Source organism: Elgaria multicarinata, chromosome 8, assembly GCF_023053635.1.
Source record: "Elgaria multicarinata webbii isolate HBS135686 ecotype San Diego chromosome 8, rElgMul1.1.pri, whole genome shotgun sequence".
In the NCBI taxonomy this organism is placed as follows: Eukaryota; Metazoa; Chordata; class Lepidosauria; order Squamata; family Anguidae; genus Elgaria; species Elgaria multicarinata.
This window is the reverse complement of record NC_086178.1, coordinates 39,660,667-39,682,912: the sequence shown is the minus strand read 5'-3', so window position 1 is coordinate 39,682,912 and position 22,246 is coordinate 39,660,667. Positions and strand designations below refer to the sequence as shown.

Genomic DNA, 22,246 nt, shown 5'->3' with positions numbered 1-22,246 from the left:
ATATTTTTAAACTATATTTCTTGGTGACTTTGTATATAACGTTTGAACTTTGACCTCTTTGTATAGCACTATATCTATTTTGAGCTTGGTGCATTATACACAGTGTGCGTGTATGTGAATGATTTTCCGTGTGTGTGTGTGAAATTACATTCACACACACACACAAACATGCATGCATGTGCACATACACACATACGATACAGCAAACCATTTTGTTTCCTTCATATTGCAGCTTATTTTTCTTCATCATTAGCTCCTAGTTTATATGTAATAGTAGTGGGACTATTAAATAATCTCCTATGTTTCTATAAAATAGCAAAATGGTTACAGTAAACAGGGTATATTTGGAGGGAATTCCCACATATTGTGAATGCCTGGTGGTGCTGCAATGTGCTCCTCCCTTCACTAATGGGGTTCCTTTTCGTGGAGGCAGACAGCCTGCAGACAGGCACACTGGGCAGGTTTTGCCCCTATGAACAAAAAAGACAGCTGTACACATAGATACGAAGGAACTCTTAATCAAGGGTTCTGTCTTGGACCAGTGTCCAGAAGCCTGATCCTCAGAGAAGTCTATCCCCTTACCCTCAGAACGTGGACCATGAGGAAACTAGCATGCCACAACCATCTCCACATCACCAAAGATTGTTAAATCTTTCAAAGACAAACTCTCAGTCTGTATAGAAAATGAGTCCAACTAGCCTAAATTCTGCCACACTCTTATGACTCAGTCTTGTGATGCTCCTTGTTGGAGCGACATACAGATAACCCTATCTGACTTCTAGCCCCGGCACAATTCACAAGTTGCTGTCATGATGATCTATTCCTGCCTTTTTCACCTTGTGAAACATGGCCTTTTTAGACTTTTGTTCAAAACTGGACCGTAGCAGAACCCTGCAACCCAAGCTGCAGCCCAGGGCATCAATAGAACCCACAACCTGAAATGGAACAGGTGCTTAATTTTTTAAAAATTGCTTGGGACAACCCTTCTCCTACAGCTACCTGTGCAGTCTGGGCTGGAAAAGAAACATTGTCTCAAGCAGTTGTTATCAAGAAGCATTCTATTTCCCTTGATAACGGGAACCATCTTTCTCAAAGCGTGCTGGAAATTGACATGTAGTGCAGCTGCCTTTTTTGTTCCTGGGTTTTTATATGGCTGTTATGATCCTCTCTCCGGTCTTGGTACAGATGTTGCCTCCACTACAGGATTGTCCCCAAGTGCAGCACCTTACTTGACTCCATATAAGTGAATTCACGCAGAGAAGGGGTGCAGAACCTCAGGCCTGAGGGCCAAATCCAGCCTTCTGGGGGTCCCAGTCAAGCCCTCCTGGGTTCCTCAGATGGTCACATTCCCTTCCCCTAACCTCACCCCATTTCCTCCAGCCACTGATTGCAGCCTAGCTTGTGTGCAATTTCCCCCATTCTAAAAGGTTGAAATGTCTCTCATAAGACTTAGTTACTGGCAATAAGAGCTTTAAGCGAAAATATGCTGGTATGTTTGGTATTTTGGCCCCACTCTCTTTGCCATTGGCGCCTCCTCTTTTGCCTTCAGCCCCACCCATCAGTGGAATGCAAACCCTGAGAGCTTCTCTGAAATTGAATTCTGCCCTTGGGGTGAAAGAACTTTCCCACCCCTGACTTATAGCATCAGATGGGTGGATTTCCGTGTTTCCCTACCATTGCTATGGCCTCCTGCTGCTGTCCCACAACAGCAATGATCTCTTTACAAGGGGAGAGAAAGAGGAAGCAGCAACAACCACATGGGCCATTCAGAAGCTGTTGTTTATCAGGAAATGTTGCCATCAGGAAATGGTGGCACATTCCGTGGGTTTTTTTAAGAAGACAATTTAAAAGAGGTCTATTTTGCAACGGAAAAATGAGCGGGAGGAGCAGGAGGTGTGCGGAGGTGGACAACGTCATCTAAAGGACTTGTGAACATCCATAAGTGGGCAGTAGTGAGTTTGATGACGCTCCAAGAATAAGGTTGCTTCCAGATGGAGGGCTCCTGGTTCTACCAACCAAAAGACACTCTGGAGTGCCTCAAGACAACTTTGAATGCTCCGTTATATTAAAGACAGAAAACTAGGAAAGCAGGCAAATGGATGAGGTAGAACCTTTTGCCCTGATGTGCTAGGTTTCTATTTGCAGGGAGTTCTTGTTTTTGCTGTTCTTTTGTTTTCAACAAGGGGTGAATTCAAAAGCGGCATTCGCCACTTGTTGTCTGAAGTAGTAGAGTCTGAAGAGCTGAAAAGTTCATACATGAAATATCCACCAAAATTCCCCCTATGGCAAAATGGAGTTGTTGTTGTTTTGATAAATTGTAGGGTGGCAAGGAACCCTTTTCTCACTAGTCACTAGCTAGCAGGCTCTGGGGAAACCACTCCTTGCCACAACTGTGAACATGGCAGTATTGGGGGGGGGGGGGAGAGAGGAAATTTCAACATATCAGAGTTTCAGCTTAGCACTAGTTATATCACCTTAGTGTTCTACCATGGATTTTATTGTATGTGTAGACACACTAGTCACACTAAAGAATAGGATGCAATTTTGGGAACTGATATAGGTAAGTAGATAGTAGATAGATAGATAGATAGATAGATGATAGCTAGATACGTTAAAACAGTTTAAATACAGCTATTTACAAAATGTTAAAGATTTCACATCTACAGAAAAGGAGTCAGAAGAACTGATCTTCTATGTATATAACTTGGAGAAAGATAAGAAGACATGAATATTTAGATTTATTAGATGAGTGTTGAGATAATATGCAGTGACGCTTTACGTAAGTGCAAGACATAATATAAAAATGTCTTATGCAGTGATCCAAAACAAGTGGTATGTTTAGGATCAAGGAACTGTAGAACAGGGAGTTATTTCACTTAAGTGTTATTAATGCCTTTCATCAGATCCAAAGTCCAAAGGCAATATTTGATTTCTCTCCTGACTTCTATTTTACATTTTTTTAATTAAATATATTTACAAAGACTAGAATGATGAAGGAAATATAAAAAAGCTCTGTGGTCTCTGGCTGGATTATGGCAAAAATGGGTCTGGATAAATAAAAAGAACCAAGGGAAATCTAGTATAATACACAATTCAAGCTATTCTACAGGGCAGAATTGAATGTTGCCCATCTGCTAGGGGAGCTGGCTGCTGATCCTGGTCCATGCAAACCCTACCAATTGCAGTTTGGCAATTTAGCACTTCTAGAGGCAAACCCCCAAATGAGCGGAAACTCTCATTTCTGGAAGGGGTAGGTCAGTTGAGCTTCCTTATGCAAACTCCCTTCCAGACACAAGCATTTCCAATCATTACAGCTTGCCTCTAGAAGCATTAAATCACTGTTTTGTAAGTCTTAGTGGGTGCTTGCAGGCTGGAGTTGGTGGGGCTGGCCACACGTGCAAGGGCAGCATGGGATTCTGCCCATAGTATCCTACTATCCTTTTGTACCTCTGAATTTTCCACTCCACTTGGAAGGATAACAGAATAATGCTAGCAGGACTTGGAGCTCAGAGCTGTGTGTAATGCCTGCAGAAGTGTGTGTGTGTGTGTGTGTGTGTGTGTGTGTGTGTGTGTGGTAATGCAATGTTCTGAATGAATGTCATATAATAACTATGAGGAACAGTGAATGTGGGATTACATGGAAGCATGCACTGGCTTAGCCCACAAGGTCTGGCTCACAACTACATTGTATGTTGACTGTACCTTCAAGTCATGACTTGCATGTGAGATGTGAATGATGAGTCACTACAGATGATTCACCACAGATAGAAATTTCATACTACTGGATTGCAACTCAAACACACTACTTTTAGACAGAGTTAACACATTTGGCTAGGTTAACACTAGGAGTGTATGGATTGTGTAAAATCTGTTCTGTCTGTGTTTTGCGGATTGTTGGGCACCTTTTGTTCAGTTATCTGGTCATCAATGGAACTGGATTTGTATAAGCCTTTGTGTAAGTGTAAATAAGTGTATCTTAGGCCTTAGCTAGACCAGGCTTTATCATGGGGCGAACCCCGGGATCCCAGGATCAGGCAAGGATGATCCTTCCCTTGCCCTGGGATAGAGCCCTCCACTTTGGGCCTGCTTTTTCCGCGGACTGCGGAACATGTGGCCCGTTGCTGCAGCTTGACCTTGCTCAGCGCGATTCCTCGCACAGAGCCGGGAGCTGTGCATGGGCCACAGCGTTCCTCAGGAGCACTGTGCCCATCGGGGGTAGGGTGGGGGGAGCGGGAAAGTGAAATTATTTTTTAAAAAAGTACCTACCTTTAGTGCATGAGCATTTGTGCACTCCTCTTCCTTTAAAAATTAAAAAATGGCAGGCGCGACGCCTCTCTTCCTGAGGTCATCGCGCCTCGTGTGTAAACGGAGGAGGGATCTCGCATTAATCTTGACGCAAGATCTTCCCTCCTCTGTCGCGGACTGTCATGTAGGTCTAACTAAGGCCTTTGAGAAATATGAGGATTTATAATCTTAAATGCTTGTACATGCTGTAAAATATTCTAGGTACTTAGGTTTGGCTCTTTAGAGTAGATCCATTGAAATCAATGACTATGCAACACACTGACCCAAACTCAGTGAATGAGTGTTGGTTGTTGTTGAACTGTGGGTTCTTTTTTGAACTGTAGCTTAGTGCATTGTCTAAATCCAGGACATTTTCTGCAAGGTGACTTGCTAACCATACAGTGTGGTTTATTTTTCTTGAACAAGCCATCCTGTGAACCCATGGTTTGTTGTTGGATTTTTCAGGGTGTTTAACAAGCCACACTGCATGATTAACAAGCTGCCCTATAGGAAATGCCCTGGCTTTGGACAACACACTTTTTATTATTTATTTATTAATTACATTTCTATACCGCCCAATAGCCGGAGCTCTCTGGATGGTTCACAAAAGTTTAAAACATTCAAAGTATAAAACAACAGTATAAAACCATAATATAAAATACAATATAAAAGCTCAACCAGATAAAAACAGCAGCAATGCGAAATTACAAATTTAAAACACCAAGTTAAAATTTATTTATAGACTGTTAAAATGCTGGGAGAATAAAAAGGTCTTCACCTGGCGTCTAAAAGCATATAATGTAGGTGCCAAGCGAACCTCCTTAGGGAGCTCATTCCACAGCCGGGGTGCCACAGCAGAGAAGGCCCTCCTCCTGGTAGCCACCTGCCTCACTTCCTTTGGCAGGGGCTCATGGAGAAGGACCCCTGAGGATGACCTTAGGGTCCGGGCAGGTACATATGGGAGGAGGCGTTCCTTCAGATAACCTGGCCCCAAGCCATTTAGGGCTTTAAATGTTAATACCAGCACTTTGAATCGGGCCCGGACCTGGACTGGCAGCCAATGAAGCTGGAAAAGGACTGGCGTAATGTGGTCTCGTTGGCCAGTCCCTGTTAGTAAACGGGCTGCCCTGTTTTGTACCAGCTGAAGTTTCTGGACCGTTTTCAAAGGCAGACCCACGTATAACGCATTGCAGTAATCCAAACGAGAGGTTATCAGAGCATGGATAACTGTAGCTAGTCTATCTCTGTCCAGATAAGGGCGCAGTTGGTATATCAGCCTAAGCTGATAAAAGGTGCTCTTTGCCACTGAGTTCACCTGTGCCTCAAGTGACAGTTCTGGATCCAAGAGCACCCCCAAACTACAGACCCGATCATTTAAGGGGAGTGCAACCTCGTCCAGGACAGGGCAAACATCACCTCGCCGGACAGATGAACCACCTGCTAACAGTACCTTTGTCTAGTCTGCATTGAGTTTCAGTTTATTAGCCCTCATCCAGTCCATTACCGTGCCCAGGCACTGGTTCAGAACAGTCACTGCCTCACCTGGGTTTGATGAAAAGGAAAGGTAGAGCTGGGTATCATCCGCATATCGATGACACCTCAGTCCACATCTCCGGATAACCTCTCCCAGCGGCTTCATGTATATGTTAAACAGCATAGGGGATAAGATAGAGCCCTGTGGAACCCCATGGCTTAGGAGCCATGGCACAGAGCAATAATCCCCCAGCACCACCTTCTGGAATCAGCCATCCAAGTAGGAGCGGAACCACTGCAACGCAGTACCTCCAACTCCCAGCTCAGACAACCTATCCAGAAGGATACCATGGTCGATGGTATCGAAGTCTGCTGAGAGGTCCAGGAGAACCAACAGGGTCGCACTCCCCCTGTCTCTCTCCCGACAGAGGTCATCCCACAGGGCGACCAAGGCAGTTTCCATTCCAAAACCAGGCCTGAAACCCGATTGAAATGGTTCTAGATAATCTGTTTCATTCAAGAGTGCCTGGAGTTGTCCTGCAACCACCCGCTCAAGCACCTTGCCCAGGAAGGGGATATTAGCCACCGGCCTGTACCCACGGCTCAACAGCAACCCACACCCAATCACTGAGTGTGGTTTAGCATATGTGCTAAATGTACATGTACATGTACAATGTACATGTACAGCATGATGTACATTGATGGTGCTATATAAATAAATAATAATAATAATAATGTGAACAGCCCCAATGTGACAAGGTAGTCATACTCTAAGACCCTGTTCAGACGACATGCTAAGCCACTGTGGTTAAGCATTTTAAGCTAAACATTATTGCTTAGTGCGTAATGTGAACCATGACTTAGTGTGTCATGTGAACCATTCCTTACTATGGTGCTACATAACCACAGTTTAAACGTGCTCACTAACCATTTGCTGCAAAAGTGTTAGCAGCCTAACCATGGTTTAGTGTGTTGTCCGAACAGGTCCAATGTATAATTTAAGACTGGATCCAACCCACAGTAGGTGGTTAATTTTTTGTAAACTTTGTGCTCCCTCCTTCTGCACTTATTTAAAATTATATTAAATGAAAACAACAGTAAGAAACCCAAAAGATTCCAAAGGTTCTAGAAAGCTGCAAAGTAAAGAAGATTCTTAATTGGTGACTGGACTAATGGCTCCACCTTATGGCAAGTACAGGATGTGCAGGACCTGATGGATCTGATCTTTGTGAATGAGTGGATATTCCAGCATTCCCCAACCTGCAATCATCTAGATCGGTTGGATATCAGTCCCCATAATCCCCAACCAGTACATGTTAGGCACAGAATTGCATGAAAATGTATGACATCTTCCTGAGACATGTTGCTGATGTATAACCTTTGGAATTGGTTTTGCCCAAAGATACACAAAAATCTCACTTGCTGTGTTGAAATCCAATGGATTTTCCTTGAAATTCTTGTGGGTGTTTAACGAGCCCTGCATCCTTCTTTCAGGGGTGGGGGTGGGGATGGCAATTAGAAAGATGCAAAACCACACATCTGAAATTTTACCAATCTTATCGGAATTTTAAAAACTCCAGAACAGGATCCTGTTCACTTTACATGAATTTGGGTACTAAAAACATTTGCGTAAAGATCTAATGCATTGTTCTGAGAATTCCAAGCATTATTTTTCAAGGCCTGGGATCTGTTCTGAATCTGGTTCGGATGCATTCCACACACAACAATGTGGATTAGGGCAGCCTTCCCCAATCTGGTGTTTTCCAGGTGACTTGGGCTATATCTCTCACTAGCTCCCACCGGCATGGCCAGTAGTCAGGGAAGTTGGAAGTTGTTGTCCAAAACATCTGGAGGGTAACATGTCAGGAAGGTATTTTCACATCCCAGTGCCTTTCACCTGCCCTTCACCACTTACAGTTATCTTTCAATGCTGTATTATTAGCAGTAATATCACCACTAGCAGTAAAGTCCTGATATTATAGTAGTGACTTCTGCAGCTGTTAATATGCCTACATCATCACTACAGGCCATGCATTTTTGGTGACTTAAAAATGTGTAATCTTTGTGGGCCATGCCTCCTTTGCTATCAATGTCTGTCAGTGCTAAACTACACATTACACAGGAGTTTGTGGATTAGATCTCCCAGTGTTTTTTGTATCTACTTTAAAACAGCTGGTGTGTTTGTGTGTGTGTGTGTGTGTGTGTGTGTGTGTGTGTGTGTGTATGCAAATTCAATAGAAGTAGAAGTGCTGGGGCAGATGAAATTTAATCCTCCTCTCCCTACACACACGCTGTTTCCAAATAGAAATCCTTCCTGAAGCTACTGTTATCCCCCCAACCCCAAAAATATGTCCCCCCTATGGCACGGGGATTTAGTTTGGCTTCCAGATTAAAGCATTTTAGTATGTTTTTGGTATAACTTCTAATAGTATATTTAATTGCTATTTGTTATATGCTACACTGAGCACTAGATCTGGGTAGGCTAGAAGCTGGAATGAATTGATGAATTAATTAATTAATGATAGATACTGCAGATAGATAGATAGATAGATAGATAGATAGATAGATAGATAGATAGATAGATAGATGTAATGTAAGAACATGAGATCCTTGTTGGATCAGACCAAATGAAGCATCCTGGTTCCAAGGGATGTCCACAAGCAACACTCACTGTTGCTCCCAGGAACTGGTATTCAGTAGCGTATGGCCTCTGTACATCCAACTCCCTTATAGCCATCATAGCTAAGGGCCAAACTATGTGCTGATGCCAATAGAGACTTTTCTTTCTTTCTTTTTACTCCCCCCTTATGGCAGGATATTTCAGGGGAAAACATTTGGGGGTAAAATTTAACCCTCCCCTCGTGGAATGCAGTGGTCCTGATCCAAATCAGGGCTGCATGCGCTTACACTAGAGCAAAAGAAAGAAACAAGCCTCTGCTACCCACTACATAATTAACACAGCTGTATTTTGGCTCTTATAGTCATTGATAGTAGTGTTGGGATGAAGTATTGGGTGGGTCTTTTTATATAAAATTTGGGGTATGGGGTGAAAATTCCCCCCAAAGATTAGATTAAAGGGAGGGGTATAAGAACTTTCTGGGAAGTGGTCTTACATACCTTTAACAAAGAGGTGACTAAAATCTTTCCTTTCCTTTCCTTTTTCTTTTTAAGCCTTCAAGCAGGCCTTGGGTGCCCTCAGCAGTCCTGTGACATTTCTGGAAGAGAATGCTCCAATGGGAATGCTGCCCAATGGGAATGCTGCTACCATGCCCCCTTTGGGGGCAGCCATCTTTTCCTCCTAAGAATGCCCCTGTGAATTCTCTTTCAGGAATACTGCTGGGTAGCTGAAGGTAACCAAGGGAAGTGCCCAGTGTGGCTCTGCAGAGTGCTCACCCACTCTGTGTCTCACTTTGGGAGGGATAGGGCAGCAACAGGGTTGCAGCATCAAGACTCCTGGCAGTGGGCATGGGGGATCCAATGACATTCCTGATCTGCTGCCTGAGGTGGGGGATTCACCCTGCCTCATAGGAAGGCTGGCCCTGCCAGATATTAGACAGATGAAACTCTTTATGCTATGGAGATGCATTGGTGGCATTCTGACTTGATTCTAGCCACGAATTGGTTAACAGCACACCACCTCTGTTGGGGGTGGGAAACTGGCAGGAAATGTAGTAGATGAACAGTATCCACTTCATTCTTTTTGTATCTGTGAATGGATGGGTGGGTACCAATAGCAACCTTGTACTTTACAGGAATCATTATAAGGTAGATCCTAAAAGCTGCTCTTCCATGGACCACTACAATAGTCAGTTTGTGAAAACCTGTACTTCAGCTCTCAAATTCTTCAGTTCACCAGCTGGTGCTATATTCTTGTAGGCAGAGCAAACAGCAACCCTGCACAGTCAGTTTTTTATGCTTTTTATGTTTACATATATTCTAGAACAGCCTTCCTCAACCTGGGATTCTCCAGATGTTTGGGACTACAACTACCATCAGCCCCAGTCAACATTGCAGATGATCGGAATTGTGGTTCAAAGCAGCTGGAGGGCACCAGCTTGGGAAAGACTGTTCTAAACTCTTTCTCCCACAGATTCATGGCTGCTGAAAAACATCACAGCAAACCTAATACCTGTATTCCTCCCCCTCTATTACAGTATCACAGTGCAGTTTGTCCAGTGCAGAGTCCTGTTTTATTTTTAGACTATCCATAAATTCCAGGACATGTGATAGAAATGTATCTGTTTCCCTTCAGCTCCTCAGTGCAGCTGCATAGCCACTAGGTGGAGCTGGAAGATGCATTCTTCGTTCAGCATATGTTTTGCCGCTTTTTAAAAGTGGGAAAGGAGGGAAGAGCCATCTATTCTGTTTTCCAGTTGTCTCTGATCTATGAGCATCATCACAGAGAGGAAAATCGTGTTTGTTTACCGTCGCTTCTTCACTCACGCATTTGTCCCTCATTACTTCCTCTTTCAAAAGAGGAAGTAAACAACCTACACATGGCCCAGTCAGTGGGCCGTTTTGATTGTTCTGCTTCTCCTGCACACAGCAGGAGATAGTGGCAACTTCCGTCTTTAAAAATAAGTCGGATTTACTGGGGTGTGTTTTTGTCACGCGAAGAAGGCTAGAAGGAGTGGGAGGCCTGCGGGAGGCAGACAATGTCGTGAAAGGGACCTGCAAAAATCTGTGAGTGCCCAGTAATGAGCGTGCAATAAGACACTCCTTGGATGGAGCTCACAGTCAGGTACTTCAAGTGAACAGCATAAATATTAGATGAAGTCAAAGCAACTCCTGCCAAAAAAAAAGCCGTCTCAAAAAAGGTGTATTGTGAAGGAAGAGCCTGGAAAAAAACAAGTGTTATCATAGCAGCTTCTAGGAAGGATTAGGGATGGATAATATGTCAATATCACTTTCTCCCATTTTTTTTTTAAAAAAAGTTCTTTCCATCCTATTTATGAAGACATTTGCAAATTTTGGTAAGTTCTTCCCAAAATATGAACCAAATAAAATTCTTACCTTTCTGCACTGGCCAAATACAATAAGGTGCAATTATTCCGAGCATGGATAGCCTGCCATGTCAGTGTTAAAGATGAGGAGCTGTCAGATAAAAAGAGGTAGCAGCCCTAATTCACCATCACAAATATTGCTGAATACACATGGATCAACACCCAGACTTTTAAGAGCTACAGCCTCCAAGCTTTCTGCCTGGATAAACACATCTATCAGTTTTGCTTTCTCACGCATTAATCTGTTTTTAAAAAACAAAAAACAAAAACAAACCTCAAGTGATTTCCATCCTAATTTGTGAATTTTGGTATGTTCTTATATATATAAAAAACCCTCAGTAATCCCTATGAAGGATCCACCAAGTGAATTGTGCTCCTAAGTGTGCACTTCACCCCAGAGGTGTAAATTTTTTGAATACATTTCAGTCCTGTACTGCCCCAATTACTAATTCTTCTCCTTAATGTACAAATTGCCACAATTTTGAAAACTCCTTAATCTCCCTTTATTATACCAGGCCAGTTTGTTTTTAGATGCAGAGGTCCTGCTCTTGTAGAAATTTCTGGTGCTATAAGGAATGAAGAAATAGTGCTTTTCTGGGTGTCTATTATTATTATTATTATTATTATTATTATTATTATTATTATTATTATATCCCATCTTTTGTCCAGTGCTGGGCCTCAAGGTGGCATTACAAAATTTAAAACAGATACATTTAAAACCTATAAATAGAGATATGCAAAAGTTAAAACTATATTAAACATATTCCAATATTAAAACATTAAAACATTTAAAATGACAATTTTAAAAGTCCTTCGCACAGACGGAAGTCCAGATCATTCACCAAAGGTCGGCCGGAACAAAAAAGTAATTGCCTGCCTTCTAAAGCACATCTAGGAGGGAGCCCGTCTAGCTTCCCTGGGAAGAGAGTTCCAGAGCACTAGAGAAGCCACCAAGAAGGTCCTCCCCTGCATTCCCACCAGGTGCACCTGTGATGGTGGTGGGCCTGAGAGAAGGGCTTCCCCTGAAGATCTTAAAGCACGGGCAGGCTTGTAATTGAGAAAACAATCTTTCAGAAAACCTGGACCTGAGCATATAGGGCTTTATAGGTCATAACCGGCCCTTTGAATTGTGCCTGGAAACAAACTGGAAGCCAGTGGAGCTGTTTTAACAGCAGAGTTGTATGCTCCCTGTAACAAAGTGGTTGTTGAGATGCTCTGTCAAAAAGCAGCAAAGTGGATCCCAGGCAAGGAAAGATAATAGATAATAGCAGTGGTAAGGAAAGAAGAAAGATAGAGATGGAGTGGAGGTACAACTGTCAGTGTTACGGGAAACATATTGATTCAGTATGTGATATAGGGATGCTGCTAGGGAGAAGGACATCAGCTAAGACACAGAAGTGATATAGACAACGTTGACTGCTCTTCTCAGAAGCATGAAGTTTGCAACTCTTCCGCCCTGAAGCTATGACGGGCCTCATGAAAAATTATTCAAAAACTTGCAAAATTCTGGAACATGGCATCTGATCCTAGAATGTACAATCAGCCACAACTTTCTTTGAAAAGTCTACAGATTTTCCCCCTAATGCTTGCATAGATTTTAAAATTCTAGCCTACAGTTCTAAGATACTCATGCAGACTTCTTGGTGTGTGTGTGTGTGTGTGTGTGTGTGTGTGTGTGTGTGTGTGTGTGAGAGAGAGAGAGAGAGAGAGAGAGAGAGAGAGAGAGAGAACCATTTACTGTAGGCAGTTATAATCAAGATTTGAGTTTAGCTTGCCATTTTGTGGATAGCCATGAGAGGGCGTTATTGTTCTACGTTGTTTTGTAGTATTTTGGATTCATCAAGGACAAATGTTTTGCCTACCATACTAAGGAACAATCCCATTGTTAGACAACCTAGCATTTCTAAATCTGCTGACTATAAATAGGGATGGAATGAACCTATATATTCTGCTTTCTCCTAAATTCAAATATTTTACATCTCCAGTTTGTTCTATCCCATTTATGAAGAAATTTGCAAATTTTGATAAGAACTTTTCCAAAAACAAAGTGAATGAAATTCTCATTCACTTGCACCAACCAATTTAATATGGACAGCTATCCCCAACATGGAGAGGAACATGTTGTATCTGCCTGCTATGTAGTCTGTCAGAAAGAAGAGGTGGCAACTCTTCAGCACTGAAAACGTGATTGAATATACAAAGAACAAAATCCAGACTTTTAAGAGCTGAATACTTGAAGCCCTTTGCTTAAATGCATGAGTCTGTTGGTTTTGCTTTCTTCCACATTTGAATTATTTCAATTCCAAGTTGTTTCCATCCTGTTTATGAAGAGATTTGTGGATTTTGGTAAGTTTTTTATTCAAAAAATAAACCAAAATGAAATTCATACCTATCATCAGTAAGCTGGAGGAGCACAGTAGCAAGTATTTGACTGCCTTGTGGCATTGGGGGTTATCCAATCACACAATCGGTGATAAACACATTTTTCATAAAGCTGAGAATGCCAACAGAGGTTCCATCTTTCCTCCTCCCCATTCCTTCACTTATTTATTTATTTATTTATTTATTGCATTTATATCCTGCCTTTTTTCCTCCAAGAAACCCAAGGTGGTGCACATAATCCTCCTCCTATCCATGTTATCCTCACAACAACAACCCTGTGAGGTAGGTTGGTCTGAGAGTCTGTGACTGGCCCGAAGTCACCCAGTGGGTTTCCATGGCCGAGTGGGGACTAGAACCCGGATCTCTCAATTCTCAGTCCAACACCTTAGCCACTACACCACACTGAATTAGAATCACCTAGAATCTCTGCAGTCAAGTTCCTGACCTTGGGAAGGCAGCCAACATGGTTGTTTTCCATGATGGCTGCAAGGGGAGGCATGCTAAAGGAATTGCACACTTTCTGGAAGGGAACGGAACTGTAATGTGAAGAACAAAATTCACTGGGCACGTTCGCCAGGCCCATGAGGGCTGGACACAGGGGCGTCCATTGCCCTTACGGGCCCAGGCAGAGTTCTGCCCCAATTCTAGAATCATTTGCATTGGGTTTCACGTAACATATTCACATAACATCCAAGACTTGTGGCAGTATTCTTGGCACAGGGAGTGATACCATCTGTCATGCATGCAGGATAGGAATGGCCATCGTGGGGAAATCTAGCCCTCTTTAAGCTTGCCAGATTTTCCTGAAGCCCCCAGCTCAGCATTTATAAGCCAAACTGTGGTCTTTTCCCCAGAATCCAGAACATTTTTTCAGATTCCCCCCTCCCCCTTCAAGTAACAGTCGGTCATAATTTGTGCAAATTGCAGCCGTAATATGTTTAATTGGCAAAAATTGCTTTAAGAAGAAGAAAAAACACTTGAAAGTCTACAAACCAGCTTAGCTTGATCTGCATTGAGTCAGGCCCACTTGCAGGTAAGCGGGTTGAAGTCTGGGGGGGTCAAGCTGCTAAAAGCTTGGCAAATTTAACCCCCCGGATGGATTCATGTGACATCTCTAGCGCAGAATATCCTGCTATTTTCCTCTCAAGGATCAGCTGGTCTCATAATGCATAAGAAACACGTATCTCACACAAACTATATCATCAGGGCTTTGGTTGACAGCATGTAGTTTCATTATATCTGATCCTGGTTAGGGATGTCAGAGAAATACGAAATTTAGAAATGCCCATGGATGAGTGTAACAGCATCTTGTGAGTTGCACGGGTGCTGCAGACTTGCAGACCATTTTTTACTTTCCAGAATTGTACATAAATTTAGCCATACAAAAATACAACCATTGCTGGAAAACACCCTAATATATGCCGTGTTTTTTCACACACATTTTATATATTTCTGATCAGTCTTCAGCCTCTGCTGCATCACACTCTTTGTGTGTGTGCACTCTGCTGATTAATTTATGCTGAGTTAAAAAGAATACGTAAAATGTTATGTGCCAGTGAAAGGTATGGAAATTGCAGAGGGCGCTTTTCTTTTTTTTTGGCATACTTTTCTGAATGGGAAAAATAAACTGATTCTGTCATTGAGTGAATGATGGGGGGTGGGGGAGATGCCTGACAATCCACAAAACAAAGAAACAATGGATTAAACAAAATCCTAACATCCCTAAACCTGGTGTAGCATGGCATGTGGCAGCCAGGAGCAGAGAAAGCAGGAGAGATCCCATTTCTCCTCTCCCCCTGTTCACTGAACATGTGAAAAGGGACTTGTTCTGAAGTCACCCTATCATAACTAATGTCTAGCAACAAGTTGTATCCCCTCCCATTAGTAGCTGCGGATGGAATCAACATCTACGATGTTGTCCAATCTCCTTTGTCATTAGTCTTTACTTTGGTCCCTCTGTAAAATCCTATGGAAATGTATCATAGAGGATGTTTCTGTGACTAACAGTGGCACATGTTTTACATAGCATTAAAAGCCTGGCTTTGTCCTACTTGGCTCTTCTGGTGGTTTAAAAGTCTGAGATGCATTTTATTTCCTCCATATTTATACTGTACTATGGTGATTTACAAAACCTACACATGTCCACTCAGAAATAAGCCCAATCAAGTTAAATGAGGATTACTCCAAGGTAGCTGTATAATAGGATTGCAAGCATAGGTGCTTTTGAGTATACTGCATATTTTAATTTATTATTTATCATTACGTTTATATCCCAACACTTTTCCTCTTGCAAGGAAACCAAGGTGGCTTACATGGTCCTCCTTTTCTCCATTTTATCCTCACAGCAACCCTATGAGGTAGATTAGGCTGAGTCAATGACTAGTGAGTGACATGGCTGAGTGGGGACTAGAACCTGGATCTCCTGTGTCCCAGTCCAACAGTCTAACCGCTACACAACTCTAGCATTAAAACACATATCTGTATGTGCTTTGAGGATTACAACCAACGATTGCAATCCTAAACTTACTTCCATGAAATTAAATTAAAACACATAAATATATATTTAGAAGCCAACAACTGATGTAGGTAACAATACATGTGATAAAATATTTTGGGTATTTCCACCAAAAGACCCACACCACCACATACAAATGCTTCAGCTAATGTACAGCAACTAAGGGAGCCATCCTACAGGCACCTAGACAGCATCTGGGGAGCCATAGGATACCTTGCATTCCTGGATCCATGCTCCTCCCCCTCCCCCTCACAGCCGGCATAGAAAAAAAGCATACTGGCTGCCTCCCCAAGGTCAGGAACTTGACCTCAGAGAGGAGTAAGAGGGGGAAGAAGACTGGAGAGGCCAGAATAAGAGCTGTACTGAAGCCTCTCCAGCCTCCTTCCCTCCTGTCTAAAGCACCTCAGCTAGTTGAGTAAAAATCTCTGCCTAGCGAAAATACAAAGCGGGAGGATGGGGAGGTGACAATCCACTTTGCCACACCTCCCTCTCTACACTGGATACTCATTTGCCTCCGAATTCAGAGGGTTTCAAGCATCGGAAACAAATGTCATAGGGTTTCATTCTAAGCAAACTATGGCCGTTAATGGCAAGCAGCTGTGTGTTCTTATTATTACATTGGTCTCATGGACTTAGATGAAACCTCTTGGGGCTTGTGAAATTTTGCATTTATAGAACCACATTTTTCTCGCCGACTCAAAGAATCAAAATATTATATGGAAATGCTTCCAGCGCTTTTTTTTTTTACTGCCTTTCAAAAATCACACACAATACTGTTCAAACCTTACAGTGTACTTACACAAACTACCTTACAGTGCAATGAAAAAGAATTTAGAATGGAATAATGCTAATAACAGATATTAATATTATATGGTCAGCGTATGTGTCTCTATAGCTCAGATATAACTTTATTTGTTTGTATAAGGTTCCTTGCACATTCAGGAGTATTGATTTAAGACTTCCCTTTAGAAAAATAATTACAGAACTGTCTTTTTTATATATAAAAAAAAAAAATAGAGAGAGATGATGACAGGAAATTAACCTTCCAAGAGTTTGAGTGAAAACAATGATTTTAATGAGATCGAGAAAAGTTAAATAAGTGACCCATACATTATTGCTGAATTGCTTTCCCATGGCTCCTCTGCACCTACCGTTGAAATCTTTGTGCCTTTGTTGAAAGAAAATAATGTTTTTCTTTCTTATTTTCTTTCTTTCATTTTGGTGTACATTTATGTTTGACTCAGGGCAACAATTTTATAGGATATTATCCTTAAATGAAAAAAAAAGAAAAGACAATGATTAAAAGTGGCATAAAACTAAAATTCGTAAAAGCATGGGATTGTGTATTCCATTCCCTTGTTAAAGAAAATAAAGAACCTATTTATAATATGCTATAAATAGAATGCCACTTGTTTCATTTCACACATATTTGTATTAACTTCATGAATGCAGCTTTTTTTTCTTTTTTGCTGTTTTGATATGTGAATTCAATGGATTTAAATGTGTTTTCTGATTAAACTGTGTGTGAAAGAGAGGGAGACACTACACAGGACATTGTGAACAAGTTCCATTTTTATCACCATCTTTTTTGTTACATCATGGACTGCTGTAGCTTTGTTGTCATGGTGACCATGATTTCATCAGATTCCCTCGAATATTTGTATAGCCTTATACAGTATATTGCACTTACTGCACCTGTATAGTATCTTGTCTGTATACTGTATGCCCATAAATATGTATATTTATTCACCCATGTACGTATGTATAGTTTGTTTATATATCTGTAAATGTACGTGTGTCTCTTCATAGTCTGTCTCTGAAATGTTTGACTTCCTCATATACATTATATGTATGCAAGTTATGAGAAAGTATGGATGCCAGCACTCACTTTTGATAACTTATAATCTTCATTTTGTCTTGTTGAACAATGAAAATAAAAACTTCATGTATTTTAAATGAGAATTTTAAAACAATGGTTACTTTCCTATTCTTTTCCACTAGGGGAATGGTCGACATCTTATGTCTGGAGTGGGTGGGGGTCATCTGCTTGGTTCATTTGTACATCTGTAAACAGGGGGCAGGGGGTGAGTATGGAAAGCTGAAGTCAGGGTAGGTGAATCTGCTGGTGTCAGTTTCTCCCGCATTCATTTTTTAAAAAATCTCAAGTTCTTCTTGTCCTGTACATGAAGAATGTTGAGAATTTTGGTAAATTCTTTCCAGAAAAGAAAAGAAAAGAAAATCTCACCCATCTGCACCAGCTGAATTCAATAGTTACAACTTTTCCTAGCATGGAAAGGATATCTTGCGTCATGTAACTGTTAAAGATGGGAAGCTTGTCAGGGGGAAAAAAGAGGTGGTCAACCCAATTAAGCACTTACATGGGTGATACACAAGGATTCAATGTAGATCCTTAGGAGCTAAGCATTCAAAGCCCTGGTCTCAGATTTGGTTTCTCCAACATTTGATTTAATTCTATTTTTTAGTCTTAAGTTCTTTTTGTCCCATATGGAGAACGTTGCAAATGTTGGCAAGACCTTATCAAAACTGAAATGTAATGGAAATTCTTGCCCATGCCTAAGCTGGTCTCTGGAGCCATTCCCTATTTTGAGCAGAGGAGTCAGGGAATGGAAACTAACCACCTGGATTTGGGAATGTGGCTTCCCAATGCAAGATAAGACCATGGAGTGTACAAGCCAGGATTTGCAAAATGAAACAAGGCAAGGCAACAAAACACAAATGCGGTGAAACATGAGGGGGAAGAAAAAGCTGTACCACCTGTACAGAATCAGCATAGAAATGATGCAAAGACATGATGCACCAGTGATTTCTCTGTGCTGAACATCTATGGCAAAGCGAGTTGTGAGGATCTCAGTGTATCACTTCCTCTGCCATGACATTATTGTCTATACACGGACAGAAATGGGAAACTCGTACATAGAAAGAGATTTGTGGATCTCGGAGCTTCTTCATGGGCCTCTGCTCTTAGCCAGTTTATCTCTCCCTCTAGCCTGAAGTATCACAGAAGGAAACCCAAGTATTATTCCCATGCTTGCGTATTTTGAAATCGTTGCTCAGGTGGGTTCATTGGCTAAGCAGCAAGGGGTTTGCTCTAACTACTGTTCCCACAAATGAATGAGATTCCAGCCAATTAGTACAGTTGCAGCACCACAGTTATGTTCTTCATTTCATATTCTTCTTCTATAAGGCTCATAGCCAGACACCATGAGCTACATGCTCTGATGTCTATCTTAGATCATTAGAAGCAGACACTGTAAGATATGTCATGGTATATCAGCAGCCAGTAAGAATAGACTTTGATGGTATTCAGTTAGACTTGAATATTGTTGGAGCTAGACATTCTTGTTAAAATCAAATTTTTAAATTAAAAAAAAATGAAAAATGTCTATCCCTGATCATTTCAGATTTGAAGTTAATCCTGGCTTACCACCACCAATGCCATTGGGCTGAAGTTGATAAATCACACGCCGTTACCTATGGCTTAATATTTTAAAGGGCATGATATAATGATACTTGAACTGATTTTCCTTAACTCTATAAGCATGGTATGAGCCCTTTGTTTCACAACTGGGAGAATTGGAGAGTGCCACCAGTAAGGCCTGAACCCCACAGTTCTCAAGAATATTGTTTATGCCCTGAACAGCACAGCCATGGCAACCCCACCCCAACTATTTAGGACAATATGGCAGCACTAGGTAGCGTGACATTTCAGAAATTGGGATGCAAATGAAAAGAATCCCAAATGTATTAGGTCTTAAACTTCCCATCATTTCGAAGTCCATTTTGAAATGCTTGTCATCGCTGAGCATTTTGGGTGGACCATACCAAGATTGCTAATCGTATTCACTGAGTAAAAATGTATTCAATGTGATGGAATTTGTCACACTTCTCAACATGTCCATTTTCACAGTCCCCAGTTAAGTAAATAATACATGGAAACTAGCTGTTGCCCTCCAGCTCATATAATGTTTCCATAGTGATGTTTGGCTCTGACTACGCTCCACAGTCCTACTTTTAACATCCTATTCCCAAAACTGGACACCTGCCATAAAGAGGCTCCAGATGAAAGCTTGGCCAGCCTCCATCCTGTTCTTACTGGACATCCAGATGATCAGTAACACCAGACTTTACATTGGGCACATAAGTGCTTTGCTGGATTAGAGCCTCTATTAGGAACTCTCTGTGCTAACATAAGGCATATTTATTTAAGGGTAATAACTTCCATTCAATTAACGTTAATTATATTATTTATCTTTGGGGATTTTGTCCAGCTGGATTGATCTAATTGTGCAATAAATTATTGCAGCTTTGTATAGTTTTTTTTTTCCTGGAAGGAGGACAAGTCTTCAAAAGAGGTGGTGGATTCTTTAAAAAAAAAAGATTTTTGACTGGTAAAATTACAGCCACCTTTGTGCATGATCTTCCTTTTCCAGGATTAATGTGTTTCCCCCCCTAATGGCAGGTTGCGGAAACAAAATTGTAGCCTGTAGCTTATGAGGGGTGGCTGGTGAGGAGTGGCAAAGAGGGATGGGTTCTGGGAAAATGTGTCGAGGACATGTTCCACTTGAGGGGTTTTGGTGTTCAGGCTTGGTAAACCTGATCCAAATCCCTATCAAGTTAATGCGATTTATTCCAGTGATTAATAATCAGTTTGACTTATGCCTTGAATGCTGAATTATGTGTGAAAGGACACAGTCATTGTGGCAGGAAATTCTGCATTGGGTAGCAGTTGGACTACTGTGTGTATACTAAACTTGACAAAGTGCTTATGGATCTTTGGAAGTGAAATGTACAGAATCTGTATGGAATAGTCATAGATTGATTCAACTGCCATGTTTGTTTGCTTTTAAACATTCTGTACTCTTCAGGACTCCGGAAATATTGTTTCTTTGCTAAACTCTAGCAAAATGCCCTGCATTTACTTGCCAAAAATAGAGTTGTCAGGTTCAACTTGGAATTGTTCTTAAGACCTTAAAGTCTTCTCCCATCTAAGATGTTTGTTTTGGTCCCATCTCTATGATATCTCCAACCTGCATTATGCATGTTTGAAGCATAACATAAATCCTAAATTCAAAGACATCCTGTGTAGGAGCACAAATATTACCACCCCTTGTGGAAGCACACTCAGACGCATGCAGTATCACTGTCCTTCCATACTTCCATAGCACATGCAACATAAACAGGGCAAGCTACATGCATTAAGGGCTCTGGCAAGAGGAGTGAATGAGCACTATTTCACATACCCATGAGCCCCTTGAATGCCTGTTGGGAAATATGGATATGCGTGCATCCCCACTACACACACCATTCAATCTGTGATGGAGGCTGTGAGTGACTCTGTTTGCACAATCTTTTCCCCTTGTTTGAGGAAGAAGAATCTCCCAAATTGTGCAAACGCATGACCTTCATTATGTAGGACATTGCAGATTTGGAGGGGATGCCTCTTTGAATATGCATATGATTCTGCCTAGGGGTGTGCACGGACCCCCCGCTCCGCTTCACTTGCAGATCCGCCATTTTTCGGAGCGGGTCGCTCCGCCCCGCCCCCGCTCCGCCCACTTCCGCTCCGCTCCGCTCGGAGCTCCGGATCCGGATCCGGAGCTCCGTTTTTGCCCCCCCATAGGGTTGCATTGAAAGCTAAAAAAGTAAACAACTTTTTTTCCGTTGAAGTTAGAAACCTCACGTTTGGCACCATGACACCTCATGGGCGTATACACACACACGCCAAGTTTCAAGGCAATCCCATCATCCCCTGATTTTTGGCGAATTTTTGAAAATCGGGCACCCCATTCACACCCCTTGGGATAGCTCCGTCAATTTGCATGTTAGAAACCTCAAACTCGGCACCAGGGCAGCTTATCCATGTGTCCACATGCACGCCAAGTTGCAAGCAAATCCCATCATCCCCTGATTTTTGGCGCGGCTCTACCCTCTAACGCACCTCCCATAACCCTAATTCACACCCCTTTAGATAGCTCCGTCAATTTGCACGTTAGAAACCTCAAACTCAGCACCATGATAGCTTATCCACGTGTCCACATGCACGCCAAGTTTCAAGGCAATCCCATCATCCCCTGATTTTTGGGGAATTTTTGAAAATCGGGCACCCCATTCACACCCCTTGGGATAGCTCCGTCAATTTGCATGTTAGAAACCTCAAACTCGGCACCATGAGAGCTTATCCATGTGTCCACATGCACGCCAAGTTGCAAGCAAATCCCATCATCCCCTGATTTTTGGCATGGCTTAACTCACCCCAAATTGTCCCATTCTACAACTACGTCAATTTGCATGTTTGAAACCCCAAAGTCGGCACCATGATAGCTTATCCACGTGTCCACATGGACGCCAAGTTGCAAGGCAATCCCATCATCCCCTGACTTTTGGGGAATTTATGAAAATCGGGCACCCCATTCACACCCCTTGGGATAGCTCCGTCAATTTGCATGTTAGAAACCTCAAACTCGGCACCATGAGAGCTTATCCATGTGTCCACATGCACGCCAAGTTGCAAGCAAATCCCATCATCCCCTGATTTTTGGCGCGGCTTAAACTTTTTAACTCACCCCAA

General features: G+C 42.0%; 1 protein-coding gene across 1 annotated transcript in view; it reads left to right on the top strand.

Moving 5' to 3' along the window:
• NYAP2 (neuronal tyrosine-phosphorylated phosphoinositide-3-kinase adaptor 2) overlaps positions 1 to 22,246 on the top strand; it is a 196,950-nt gene that overhangs the window by 160,048 nt on the left and 14,656 nt on the right. The gene's annotated exons all lie outside the window — the stretch shown is intronic.